General features: G+C 37.3%; 1 long non-coding RNA gene across 1 annotated transcript; it reads left to right on the forward strand.

Moving 5' to 3' along the window:
- LOC110267311 lies at window positions 995-1,478 on the forward strand. Its single transcript, XR_002354788.1, has 2 exons — window positions 995-1,218; window positions 1,320-1,478. It is a non-coding gene; the product is annotated as an uncharacterized LOC110267311 (long non-coding RNA).

Consider the following 15,298-nt stretch of genomic DNA (forward strand, 5'->3'; position numbering starts at 1 on the left):
TGAGAGATTTTCTTTATGGTGATTAAGGATGACACGTTTTTGCCATTAAACTTGTGGTTAAATAATTTATGATTGGAGTGCCAATCATTGTTGTTAAGAGAGGGACAAGTGCTACTCTTATTAACCCTCTGGAGAAAGCTAGAATAGAATGCGAGCACCTCTAATAAGTAGTCAACGTGTCTTTAATAGCAAATAGGGACCAGCTTATACACTATGGTCTTCTATGGATTGCTACATAATTGATTTAACCTTCTTTTATTTATTTATCTTTTTGACATTTGAGATTTAACCAATTTTTGTTTATGGATGAAGAATCACATCTCTATATTTGATGTGTGGAATTTTAAAAAAATATATATATATTGGCACAAATCATAATTCAAGTGTCATTAGCTTTTTTTTTTATAATTACCCTTTATGATCATAAAAATCCAAGCATAACCAAATATTAATGTTGGTGTGATGCTTTTAGTTGGGTGTTTTGCGTGACTATATTATTTTCAGCATAGTTTTAGGAGATTTTATAGTAAAAAAATAATTAATTTTTCTTTTATTGATATATAATTATTTATACCTTGACCCAAATAGTTCTGGACCAAGAGCTCTACAAAGATTGGATCACTCCTAGAAAACCCACTAATTCGTTCAATCCAACTAGATTCCAGATATGTCAGCTCAAGTTGTTTAGGATATCAATTTCACTACCCATATACAAAGAGGTAATATTCAAAATGGTCCCTAAAATTTGGAGACAGACTCAATTTGACTCTCAAAATTTTAATTGACTCAATTTGAACTCCCAAATTTGAATAAGTGACTCAAATTGACCCTTCTGTTAATCTCCATTAACGGCACGCTTACCTGGAACGTTAAGTGACACGTGACTTGATACGTGGCCTTATTAAACCTTGCTGACATAGGAAAAAAATTTTTAGACTCAATTTAGCCCCCTTTTAATAAATATAAAACACTAACAAATGCCAAATTCCCAAATTGATATCATTGTTTGAGTGTTGGAGAAGATGATGAGGAGCACTTGCCAAGGGAAGCTGCAACAGATCTCATTCACATGGAACTTGGAAGTTTAGATAGGAATCCAAATCGAACTAGATCTGGAAAGGTTCCACACTGGTGTCGTTGTGAAATGCGTCCCATTCTTCGTTGGTCTGGAACAGAAGCAAATCCAGAGAGACTATTTTTGGATGTCCAAACTATAATGTGAGTTCTTAAATTGCTTCCTTCTTGAATTTACATCTTCTTTTTGTAATACATGCATAATTTATTTTGTGATTCTTGTTGTGATAGACCTCTGAAAATAGATGGTGTGGATTTTTTGTGTGGACAAATAACATGGAAGAAGAAGACATGACTGGCAGACATGAAACTGAAAATAGCATTGAGTATTGGAAGATGAACGTGGGTTGGAAGATTAGTGCAATAGAAGCTGAAATTAGGATTTTAAAAGTATGGAATAGTATTTTGAGTTTTTTTCTTGTTTTGTTTGTAGTTGTAGCCATTGGCTATGCCTTGAGTGTAGGAAAGTGATGAATAAAATTGAATTAATGTCACTACAATTATATTTCTTTCAATACAAATTTATTTTGTAAATTGTAAATTTTGACTAAACCTACAAATTCAGTGAGGATATTACAAATAGGTATGATTCTGTAAATTAAAAGTTGTGACTAAACCTGTAAAAAGTAAAATGGTAAGAATAAACAAGAGACTGATTACAAATCTGCAAATATCAATAATAAACTAACTTGTAATTTATCTACCAAATATCTAAATTGCAAAATAAGTTATAATAATAAACCTTGAATCTGATTTCATAGGTCAACCATAGTCATGACAATGACCATTGTAACACATGATAAACCAAGAGTGATGTTTAGAATGTGATCATTACAGTCACAAAATAAAAAAGGCTCTTTAAAAGGTTCCAAAACAAAGCCCTATACAAGGCATGACAAAAGACATAAACAGCCACTGACACAAATTTCAGCCACAAAATAGCCACAAAATAACCTCAAAACACATAACTTTGGATTACATTTATCAATTCATCCACAAAAGACATAATTTAATCTCTATTTCTTCCTTGGTGCTTTGAAGCCCGGAGTGGGACAAATTTCATAAATTCTGTAAACTTTGACGCTGTTCCAGAACTAACTCTTTCCATTGGTTTCACACCGGGAGTTGTTCTTCTTTTATGCGGCAGCTTATCCAGCCTTGTGAGTGGAGGTGGAGGTGGAGGTGGAGGTGGAGGTGGAGGCACCTAAATGTAATTTGAAATATTTTATAGATAATGAATAAACACATGATATTTTCATAAATGTAATTAAGTATTATGTTATATAATAGTACCTGCTCTATAATTTGTGACTGTGAAACAGTGGGTTGAGTGATGTCAATTTCCGAAGTCTGTGGAGTATCCACAGTTTGTATACCAGCAGTTGTCGCAGCATCATCGGGTGCATTTGTATTAGCTCCATCTTGGGATTTGGATTTAGCTACAACAGCTGCTGCAGCAGCAGCAAGAGCACATGCAATATCATCAGCTTTTTTATGAGCACAACTTTTTTTAGTGTGTCCTTTAACACCGCAGTAGGTACAAGTAAATTCTTTGTAGATTCTCTTTAACTTTATTGCAGTTTTAGACTTCTTACTACTCGAAGGCTCCTCATCAGCGTCCTTTCTCCTTTTCTTCTTAAAATTTTTTGGCCTTCTCCTAATTTTAGGTGCTTGAGGTCTGTTGTATTCAGATTTTTTCCATAGTTTCTCACCCGGTATTGAATTTAGGAAATGCATGTATGTAGCCCTATATGCCTCCATAGTCAACCAATGATGACAAAAGTCTTCAGAATTTTTATTTATCCTTGAAATTGCTGCACATGCATGGACACACGGCATGCCTACAGATTCAAATTTTAATTAGTCATAATCTATAACTCTTAAATGCCATAAGTTAAAAATGTTAATTAAGATATCATGTTGGACATGTTATATCATGCATCAGATGATTCTACATTAACATGCCAATCAATATTTTTTCAGAACAGAAAATATAAAAATTTATATATAAAATTTATCCGTGTAACAACAGTTACATAATTTTCTGTTATCCATAATTAACAGCTCCGCATTATCACATTGATAAGCATAATCTATTTACTCATTTATGAATTTCTCATTTTATATTTTTAGAAAAAAACTCAGCTATTAAAATCATCTACTGGTACATAAATAAGTGATAGACTTCACTAATTTAGATGTGCTTTCTTCTCTGTAACACAGTTAACGTTAATCATAATTAGTCTTTAAAAAAATCCTAACAGAAAAGGATCAATAACTAAAACTATCTTCTTTCACAATGGAGCCAATCCATTTGAGCATCAAATAGAGTACAAATTAATGGCCTTTAAACTCCAACCAAGAGAAGACACAAAACATAACATTGAACCCAAACATAGAATGCTTGCGTTACTAACCTTTTTTGGAAAAACAGTGGTGCGCAGCTTCTTCTTCCTCGTGCTAGCAAACGAGAACGCGTGCGACAAGCTTTGCCGGCGCCCTATACTAGCAGCGCTATTAATCTTCCACAGTATGGTGCATGCGAGAGAATGAAGAAGAAGAAGAAGAAGAGTTTCCCTGTTTTGAGTGGTTTGATCATTGGTGTTGTTGAATTTTAACCTCATAATGGAAAATGCTGTCGTTTGAAGAGAGATTATGCGCTAAGGAGAAAACGACATCGTTTAATAAGGCCACCTGTCAAGTTCACGTGTCACTTAATGTTCCAGGTAAGCGTGCCGTTAATGGAGATTAACAGAAGGACTAACGTGAGTCACTTATTCAAATTTGAGGGTTCAAATTGAGTCAATTGAAATTTTGGAAGTTAAATTGAGTCTATCTCCAAATTCCAGAGACCATTTTAAGTATTAATTCCATATACAAATCGACTTACGCAGCAAGTAGGCATTGTCACTGCACTAGTTCAGATATTATTCTCTGATGATCATCATCCACTACAACGTGGAATAATCTCCCTAAGAACCAGAAAAATACCATCCACTACTATAAGTGCAAAATATAGAAGTGATGTCCAAGTCATTTTTATCTCTTATAAATATCTCATCAAACTTCAAGTATTTCTTAATCCTGATTCACTTTAAACCTGTAAAAACTCTTGCCAACTTAAGTATCAAAATCTCTTACAGGTATCTCTTATTCTCATTCCCACGAGAACTACAGATGATTACTCCTATTCAGTGAAAAGTTTAGAGACTTCAACCCAAAAATATTTAGACCTCACGTCTAGGCTCACATTTATTTAGTTTTAGATAATCCTTCTGGATAATAATAATATTCTATATTCTATATTAATTTGTTAGAGAATAATTCATTAGCAGGTTTAAAAATAATGATTGTCTCAAAATTACTCTTTTTAGGGCACATAAACTTATTTGAAATAATCAAATATTCTCTATTTGAGATAATCTATATTAAGTAGTCAAATTTTCTGATATTCTGTTTGTTTCTATCATATTAAAAATTTGTCAACTTTGTTAAGGGACTAAAGAATAGTTTAGATAGCGTGCATATCATTGCCCATAAATAAAGTTATGGTCCAAATAAAGCTAATCTAATTTCACAGAAGACCCATAGGAGCCCACAAGATCAATCCAGGAAGCCATACGGGTGTTGTAACCCATGACTGACTTGACTTGTATAGTAAGTAAGACTTTATCACGCATCCACTATATCAAATATTATTCTCAATTCAGTTCACACCACAACATAGGATAACCTTTTAAATACTGAGGAAGAAATTGTCCACTATTATAAGTGGAGAAACTCAAAAATGATAGCCAAGTTATTATCTACTTCTATAAATATTCCATTAAATTCAAGTATTTTTAATCCAAATTCATTTAAGTCCTTAAAACTCTTACTAACTTAAGTATTAGAGTCCCTTGTAGGTACTTTCTACCACCATCGAAGTGAGGACGTCAAATAATCCATCATCTCAACGAATAAACCAAAACCTTAATTTAAAGAAGTCCAAATTTATCTTTGTTCTAATTAGCACCTCAGAACAGATAGACTCATAATGACTTTTTTACCTTCTCATTATAAAATTAAAAAATAATCTAAAAATTTAATTAAAAAATATAAAAAATTAATAAAAATTTAATAAAAATATAAAAACTAAGAGAATAATTAAACCTAACCTAAAATAAATAGGCACATTAAATTGTCTTTATCAATTTTGTCCCATTAAGTTTCCTTCAAAGAACGAATGTGTCTACAACAAGTGCTATCCTAATTATCATTTTAATTTTAATGAACTCATCCGAATTCCGAATGATTATACAATTATTACGAATGAATAATAAAGAATTCCTTTGACATAGGAATGGATATTAGTCATATTACAATACAATGATAACAGAAAATGAAATACCATTAGAAAAAATGATAAACATATGAAAAATAATTTATAATGTATTGAATTAAGACAAAAATTATATCTATTCAATTCATAACATATTTTTTTTATGAGGAAAAAAGGGTAAGATCCCGAAAATTAAAAAAAAAAAAAAATAATTAGCACCTCTCAACCTGAGAGTGCTACTACAATCAAGTAACAAGGCATAAGAAATATCACGAGGAAGGAGTTGAAAATATGAAGACCAAGCGAAAACTCTTAACCTTTCTTCTCAAGCAAATTTGCACAGATATTGACTTCTCTAAGGTAGCGTTTGTTTTGAGGTACTGAGATAGAGATTGGAAGATTGAGACTTAGTATCATGTTTGTTGGTTTAGAGACTGGTACTAAAATTTTTGTCTCTGTTTTCAAAATTTCAATATTTCAGTACCTCCAAAAAGTGGAGACACAGGGGACTAAAATTTTTAGAGATGGAGACTGAAACTTTAATAACATTTTATACTTAAAATACCTTCATTTCAATTAATTAATTTCAATTTTATCCTTTGTACAAATTAAATTAGAATTTCATTCTTGTTTCAATTTTTGTCTCTCACTTTGCACCAAACAGAATACTGAGATTTATTTCAATCTTTGTCTCTTAGTCTCTGTCTCTAGATCTCATTACTAAACGCTACCTAAGAGTGTAGTTCCGTCTGAGATTTATCACTTAGTTCTTAAGAACATTAATGTCTTGAATCAGGGTTGAACAGGAGTAGAATATAGCACAACTATCTCTAATCAAGTTAACAGCCATTTAGAAATCTGTCTCTATTATCAAATCATGCATTTCATTTGCAACAGCTATTTGTAACTCTCTAACGATGTCCTAGAATTTAGCATGCATGATTGAACAATTTTTCAAATTACAGGAGAAGCCTTTAATGAATTGGCCCATATGATCACAAAAGATCCCACCACAAGCAGCATTATTATTGACACCGAAGAAAGAGCCATTCACATTTAATTTAATGGTGTTCTCAACTGGCGGCAACCACCTAAACTAAGCCCCTGTGCTTCCATATGTTCTTGGAGAATTTAAAGAATGTCTAGCCAACTTTAAAATATCATTAGACCGCGCTGTGATGGAACACTGCAACTCTAGACCTCACGTGAATACTTTTGAAAACCATCCTAATGCGAAAGAATAACAGTGATGAAAAACTCACCCCAAAAACCATCGGTCACTCGTTAGTAGAGGAAAAAATATAAATCAATCATTTATGTTTCGACAAGTTGAAGAAGAGATTTCAATCCACATAGTTGGGGAGTAAGAGATTCCAATTCAAGCGTGCAAAAGGACAGTCCATTAAGAGATGAAGGACAGTTTCCTCTGCATCTTGACACCTCAGATAGAAAGAGATGTTGGTCATGCATCTCCTACTTTTGGTACCATTAGTGAGTAGAGCCTCTTTCGCAGCTAATCAAAGGAAGGTGTGAACCCTCTCACGACCCTCCACTTCCAAATTAACCAAAACACTTGATAAGGAGGAGAATAGTCTTTATGATGGAGGCGTATGTAGTCTTCAAATCGAAGGTGCCACCGGAGGAGAGAGCCCAAGCAATCTAGTCATTTGCCTTCCAGGGCGACGGGGGAGCCATTGCAAGGATCTACTTCACTACCTCTTCCGAGAGCCTCTTCCTAAGCTTAGCTTCATCCCATTGCCCAGAAACCAAAAGAAAATCATTTAGAGTCGAAGACAATTCTGTGTCATTAATTACCTGACTGGAGTATTGCTTGAGCCTTCTTGAGTTTGGGACCCAATTGTGGTTCCAAAAGCGTATGCTTGAGCCACTCTTTACCCGTCAAATGATGTTAGTCTCAACATCCTTCCAAGCATTGCACACCCCTTTCTAGAGATTCGAATCCGTGTTTCTCCTCAGAATTTCTGAGATAATGTATGTGCCACACTTATACTTGGATTGAAGGACCTTAACCCAAAGATTCTCCTTCTTTTCTATGAGGCCGCAACTAGTTTTGATCATAAATGCATGGTTCAAGTCTCTGGCATGATGGATCTCCAAGCCCCTTGAAGATTTGGCTTTACAAACGTTCCAACTTATAAGATGCATCTTTCGTATATTGTCTGTACCTCCCCAAAGGAATTTCCTACAATGAGCATCAAGCAGATTACAAGAATGTGATGGAATAAAAGCATTTTGCATGGTATAAGAAGGTAAAACAGTAAGGACAGATCTTACCAAGGTTGCTATTCCTGCAAGGGAGAGGGAGGACGCTTTCCAATTATTAAGCCTGGATTGCAGCTTGTTGATTAACCCCTTATAGGTCTCTTGGGTGGTTCCAAAGTGCAGAATAGGGACTCTGAGATACTTTCCTAGATCATCAGTGATAGAGAAACCAAGAGCCGAGCTTATTTCTTCTTTCACATTATGCTCCCACATTGTTAAAAAAGTAGACATGAGTCTTTTCGTTACTAACTTTCTACTTAGAACTAACACCGAAAACTTCAAGAACTCTCGTTATTAGCTCTGTTTGCTCTACAGTGGCCTCTGCAAAAAGAATGAGGTTGTTCGCAAAATAGAGGTGGGAAAGATAAAGTCCTTCGTTATTGAGCTTTATAGGCTTCCAGAACTTTATATCCACAGCTGCACGAATGAGATGAGAGAGGTGTTCCATACAAAGCACAAATAGGTAAGGCGAGCGAGGGTCTCCCTGCCTAATACCTCTGGTCAGAAGGAATTCATCCAAAGCTTCACTGTTCAAGAGGATTCTCATATTGGCAGTGGATATACAAGCATGGACAAGGTCAATCGTGTTCTAAGGAAAGTCAATGTTCTAAAGAGTGTCTTTAATGAAGTTCCACTTGAGCCTGTCATAAGCTTTCTCAAGACCAATCTTAATGGTCATCCATCCTTTCTCGCCTTTCTTGATTCTCGTAGAATGCACGAATTCTTGGGTAATAATTATATTATCCGAGCTATGTCTCATCGGCATAAAGCTGCTTTGCATTGGTGCCACCAACTTTTCCATCACCTTTCTAATTCTCCTAGCCAGGGCCTTAATGATGACCTCATATGAGACGTTACAAAGGCTAATCGGACGCACATATGCTTGAGGTGAGGCCAGTGTTTTAAAATAGTGGCCATGGCGGCGCTATGGCGGAATGGCGTGGCGGGATTTGGCCTCGCCGCCATACGTAGGCCACCGCGACGTGCTTATCACAGCGGGGCAAAAGGCGCCGCAATTGAGGTGGCGCCATGGTGGTCTGCCATGAGAATGGCGGAAAATGGCGGGTTTTTTCGGATTTTTCAAAAAAATTCGAGGGTAATTGGGTAATTTTGCAAAACCCTAAATGAAAGAGTAACCCACGTTCAGCCGCTGCAGTTCAAAAATGAGCCTTCCTCTCTAAACGTCCAAAACGGCTATTTCTCTCTGTTCTCTTTCTCTCTTCTCTCTGCCTCCCAGCACCGCAGATCCTAGCCACCGCCCGTCACCGTTCGTCGCCGCCCGTCGCCGCCGCCTGTTGCCGTTCGTCGCCGACCGTCACCGCTGGTGGTCACCACCGCACATCACCACAATTTCCTCTTTTTTCTGGTTTGTAGAAGTTACCGTTCCCTTTTTTTTCCATTCAGTTCACTCACTTCACTGTCTCCTTCTCCTTCTCTTCCCTCATAAACCTCTCTTCCTCCAATTTTTTTTTCCTTTCAGCTCAGTTCACCTTCACCATGTCAACTTCTAGACCAGCCCGTAATTCTGATGCCCCTGCCTCTACCCCTGTCCCTGCCCCTGCCCCTGCCCCTGCCCTTGCCTCTGCCTCTGCTGGCCATGCTGCTGGAACTGCTGCTCGTCCTACAGCTGCTGTCCGTGCCACTAGGATTGATTTAGGGTGGAAATATGTTAGTGCTGTAGAAGAGGGAAATAACAATGACACCATATGTAATTTTTGTGGAAAAATTATGAGAGAAGGAATTACACGGGCAAAGGAGCACTTAATGATTAAGCCTGGGAATGTTGCTGGATGTAAAATGGTCCCAAAGGATGTTATTGCTGAATTATGGGAGTTCTACAACCAGAAAAAAATCGAGGAAGACAAAGTTCTATGCCGGTAAGCACTGAGGAACATAGTGTCAATGCTAGGGAGCTTGATTTAGATAGTTTGGGTTTTGGATTGTCCGAGGAAGATGCTCAAGGAATTGATGAAATTCCAAATCCAACTCCAATGGCAGCAGCTAGAGGGGGGGCAAGTTCTATGAGAGGTCCAATGGACTTGTTTATGAAAAGACCCGAAACTGCCATTGCAAGAAACAAAAAGGAGAAACAGAGGCAACAGAATATCAAGGAAGCATGTAATAAGGAAGCGGTTCGTAGAGTTCATCGATACATAGCCCGATGGTTCTAGCAAGCTGAGATTCCATTGAATCCAGTAAGGTTGAAGAGTTTTCAAGAAATGTTGTGGGCTGTTGGAAGCTTTGGTCCTAATTTACCTGCTCCCACTTATCATGCTCTAAGGGTGCCACTCCTTAATGAGGAATTAGAATACACCAAAGACTTGTTGAAGGGTCATAAGGAACAATGGAAAAGTTATGGTTGCTCTATTATGTCAGATGCTTGGACGGATAAGAGACAACGGAGCATTATCAATTTTCTTGTAAACTCTCCTGCTGGGACAATGTTTTTGAAGTCTATTGATGCCTCTGATTATGTGAAGACGGGTGAAAAAATGTTTGAGCTTCTTGATGGTATTGTTGAGGAAATTGGGGAACAAAATGTTGTTCAAGTTGTAACTGACAACGGGAGCAACTATGTTCTAGCCGGTAAGTTGCTGATGGAGAAAAGACCGAATTTGTTTTGGACCCCGTGTGCTGCCCATTGTTTGGATTTGATGCTTGAAGACATTGGGAAGTTACCATTAATCCAAAAAACCATAAAAAGTGCTATTTCTTTGGTTAGCTTCACTTATAGCCATTCTAGCACTTTATCCATGTTGAGACAATTCACAAATGGCAAGGAATTGGTGAGGCATGCAGTCACCCGATTTGCCACTTCATTTCTCTCTTTGGAAAGGCTTTATGAGGAGAAAGAAAATCTAAGAAGAATGTTCACTTCGGATGAGTGGGTAAGGAATAAGTTGTCAAGGGAGGCAAAGGGGAGGGAGGCAACAAAGATTGTTATTAGGCCCTCCTTTTGGAATCATGTCAAGTACACCCTTAAGATCATGGGGCCTCTTGTTCGGGTGCTTCGACTTGTTGATGGGGAGAAGAAGCCGCCAATGGGTTATATATATGAAGCAATGGAGAAGGCAAAGGAATGCATCATGAAAATATTTTCTAATGATGTGAGCAAATATTCTGAAGTTTTTAAAATCGTTGACAACAGATGGAATTGCCAACTTCATCGTCCGTTGCATGCAGATGGTCATTTTCTGAATCCAGAGTTGTTTTATGATAATCCTCGCATTGAATTGGATTTAGAAGTTACAAAGGGATGGTTTTAGTGCATCACTAGATTGGTGCCAAGTATAGCTGTGCAAGAGAAGATATTGGAGGAGCAAACACTATATAAGGCCGGCTATGGACTTTTTGGATCATCCTTTGCAAAATCTCAGAGGAAAAAGATTTCACCCGGTAAGATTGTTATAAATTTTACAAAACTTTATAAATTTAGTTCGATTAAAGGCTTAGACAAATTTATTTTAATTTTATAGCATTTTGGTGGCGGACATATGGGCATGAGGCTCCAAACATGCGAGACCTTGCTATCAAGATCTTGAGCTTGACTTGTAGTGCTTCTGGATGTGGGCGCAATTGGAGTATATTTGAGCATATTCATACTAAGAAAAGAAATAGGCTTGATCATGAAAGGATGGAGAGTTTGGTCTTCATAAAGTATAACCAACAACTCATCGAGAGGTACAACCTTAAAGATGAAGTTGACCCTATTGCATTCAATGACATTGATGAGTGTAATGAGTGGTTAGTGGGAGAAATTGGGACTGCCACCTTTCGAGATGACGATAATATGGATGATGATGCTGATTTGGTTCATCAAGATGACAACACTTTGAGTTGGAACCTTGTTTTTGAAGCAATGGGAGGACATGAGCCTACAACATATACTAGAAGACAACAAAATAAAAAAAGAAAAGAACCTGCAACTGCAAGAGGTGGTGCAAAGGGTGGACCAAGTGGGTCTAAGGCTTCAAAAAAGGAAAAAGAAAAGCAGTAATTGTGGAAGAGGAAGAAGAACCAGAATTTGAAGATGAAGAGGATTCTGAAAATGAAGAAGAACAAGAAGAGGAGATTCAATTCAATGATACTGAATCAGAGGATGATGAGGGGGTAGAGGGACACGATAATAATCGTGTTAATTTGGATGAATTTGATGAGAGCTAGAATGTAGATGGTTTATAGTTATTATGTTTTATGTCTTCTATTTTATGGCTTGCTTATGACTTTTGAGTTATGATTTGAACTTGATGTTATATTTATTTGCTAAATTTGCTACTATATTTGCTATATTAATTAGATGTTTTATGACTAGAAAGTTGCTTATATAGATAGATTTTATAGTTTATTATATTTGCAATTTTTCTGCATGTTTTTTTGCATATATATGTGTATTTTAGGTAATCCGCCATTTTCGCCATTTTCCGTAACGCCATCTGCTATAACTTTATGGCGGATTTTTGGCTCACCGCCATTAGCCGCCATCCGCAATCAAAAACTATGGGTGAGACACCAGCTCCACTTCAGGAATTAATGTGATCGGCGTATCATTAATGTTACGGACATCTGACATATTCTCAATGATTTTACCAACCATACGACATAAATCAGATCCAACAACATCCCAATTTCGTCGATAAAAAATAGCTTGTAAGTCGCCTTTCCATGGGCTTTAAGTGGACCCATACTAAAGAAGGAGTCTTTGATCTCAGATGAGTGAAATTAGCTCCAACACTAAGAAGCTCTTCTGGACTAAGCTTGGGAAAAGCTTAATTAATCTCAAAAGGTCTGTCCGGAGCGTCATCCATGTAAAGTCTCTGATAAAAATTGGTAACGATATTTTCTAAAGGTGTTTGCTCTAGCATCCAATTCCCTTAATCATCTTACAACTTCTCAGTATTATTTATCCATCTGCGAGCCATCATTGTGCCGTGGAAATATTTAGTATTATGGTCCCCATATTCAATCCAATTAAGCATTGAGTTTTGAAACCATAGAAGCTCCTCTTGCATAAGAATCTCCCCATACTGATCCCCTAACCTTCCTTGCAAGTCTTAAAGAAAGCGATTAGGACTTCCACTGAGACTATTCTGAATACATTGTAGTCTTCTGAGAATAGTATACTTTCTCTTATGTATGTGCCTAAACACATGGGAATTCCTAACTTTTAAAGAATTATGAAACTCTTCTAAGCACGCATTCCAAGGTAAATGATTATTTAAGATACTTTTAACCATATTATCAAACTCTGGATGACTAAACCAAGCTGCTAAAAACCTGAATGGTCGTTTATCCCGATTGGGTAAGGGAGGAACCTGTAACTGCAAACAGAGGGGAGAATGGTCCAATTTAAGCATGGGAAAATGGTGAACGAACGCACTAGGAAAAGCAATTTGCCACTCAAGCGCTGCTAACCCCTAATCAAGCCTCTCCATTAAGCTTCCTCTCTTTCAGGTGAAAGGCGAACCTGAATACCCCAAATTGATGAGTCCACAGTTAGAAATACAAGAAATAAACTCATAACATGCTCCTCCAAACTAATTAGGAACACCACCAGTCCTCTCAAAGTCATGCAATAGAGCATTGAAGTCCCCTATGGTACACCATGGGAGATTACTACTACCTCTCAGGACATGCAAGCTCTCCCATAAATAATTCTAAGATGTATATGTGGGCTAACAAAGTTCTCCGTTATTAAGAGCCATTGAATAGAATTCTTCTCTTTAACTTTTATATGCACAAATTGAGAGCCATGGTAAAGAATCTCAATATCTCAAAAAGTTTTGTCGCAAAGCACCCAAATACCACCCGATTGACCCTATCCTCTTCCACAAAACTCTCATTGAACCCCATATTATCCTTCACAGCTTTGCCTTGAAAACCACTAATGTGCGTTTCAACCAGAATCAGTAACTTAACATCATAATTCTTTCTCAAATCTCTAATTAGGGTAGAAAAACCTTTACCTTTTGCTCCCCGAAAATTCAAAGAGACAATATTCATGGTTATCCGAAAGTAAAGACGAGCCACTAAAGACCCAAAATTAGACCGAAGCAAAAGCATTCAATTTCCATGGAGGCATCTTCCGAGAACATCAGTTCCTTTCCTTTCGCCTTTTTTCTACTCACTCCAACACTCTCATCCAGTGGTTTGTCTGGTGGCCCAATGGTAACTCCATCCATAAGTCTTGCAGAGCTTTCCAAAAAAGAGTTAGGGCATTAGATGGGGAGGGGGGAGGGGCGGTTATTGTCCATGTGGCTAATTTTGACGGCTTGATTCTTCTTCATAAAGTTGAAGGCTTCCTATTGTTTCTTCTCGAGATTCCTCATTCTGGCAAGCATGTCCATCTCCATCTCCATCAGGTATGAGTTCTTGAGTTTCAAAGAGGAGTTCTCATTCATTTTTTGGGATTTGGCATTTTTTTTTATGGAACAAGCCTTTTTGGAACCTTGGAATTTTTTTTCCGCACCAAGGCATAAGGTTTTTCTAACTTCAGGCTTACTTGTTTGGTCTTTTATTTGGGTTTGTTTTGGGTGCGGCCCATCTTGCATGGTTTCAATATGAGTACCTTGTACACGTATGTCCTTGTCACTACGAGATTCACCTCTTTCTTCGTTCAGAATATCAAAACACGATCCCTCTCTTTACTATTGATCGAATTTTCTTTAGCACTTGCCTTATTCGAGTGTGATTCTTTTCCGAAATTACTCCTTCAATTTTTAGTCAAAATCTTTTCTTGCTTCTTCCTGATTAGTCGTTTGACATCATCCAAGGCCCAAAATCGGGAGGACTTTGATTGGCCTTAACTTTCTCCCCCAAATCGGGACTTTTCTGAATGATGTTTTCCATCAGAGAGCTAGTCCATCCCTTCGCTGGTCTATCCCCTCCTTGGTTGGATGCAGCGACCAAACTCGGTTGCTGGGTCTCAATGACGACGACTTCAGAGCACTGATCCGCCTTGTGGCCATATTTGCCACATGAAAAGCATATAAGGTGCAAACTTTTATATTTAATGTAAGATTATTTCCCAGAACAGAGATCTAGGAACTAACTTCCCTGTCAGATTGATTTCAACGCAAATCCTTGCAAACCTGCCTCTAGAGTGAATGGACGTAGTTTGATCAATCTTTAGCATATAACCAATAACAGAACCAATCCTCCATAAAAAGCAGTGGTTATACAACTCAATTGGCAGATTAGGGATTCTGACCTATACCGCAAGTTTTCTCACCATACTCTTCGCGGATAGGAAAAAGACCTTTAACGTTGGACGATTAGATAATACATAACAATTATTCATAGACCTCTAAAGAGAGTATGAGAATAATCCTTTTCTTTTAAAAAGTGCACCAAAAAATAGTCACGATCCATATGTATGTGGCTTTTATCGTATCGTTATTCACCCAATCCCTATGAAAACGTTACTCCATGAATGCAAGACCTACTCTCTTTTCAAGGAGTTTCATCATTAAAACCGTCTTCCATGACTTACAGTCTTACACCATTCGTCAAATTCATCCTTAAACACAGGAATCACCGGACACAGATCGAAGGGTTTACTCCTCTCTTGGGATACTTCTGACCATCATACCCAGAGAAGATAAAAGCGAGTCCTTGTACGAG

This window comes from Arachis ipaensis, chromosome B09 (assembly GCF_000816755.2).
Source record: "Arachis ipaensis cultivar K30076 chromosome B09, Araip1.1, whole genome shotgun sequence".
Taxonomy (NCBI): Eukaryota; Viridiplantae; Streptophyta; class Magnoliopsida; order Fabales; family Fabaceae; genus Arachis; species Arachis ipaensis.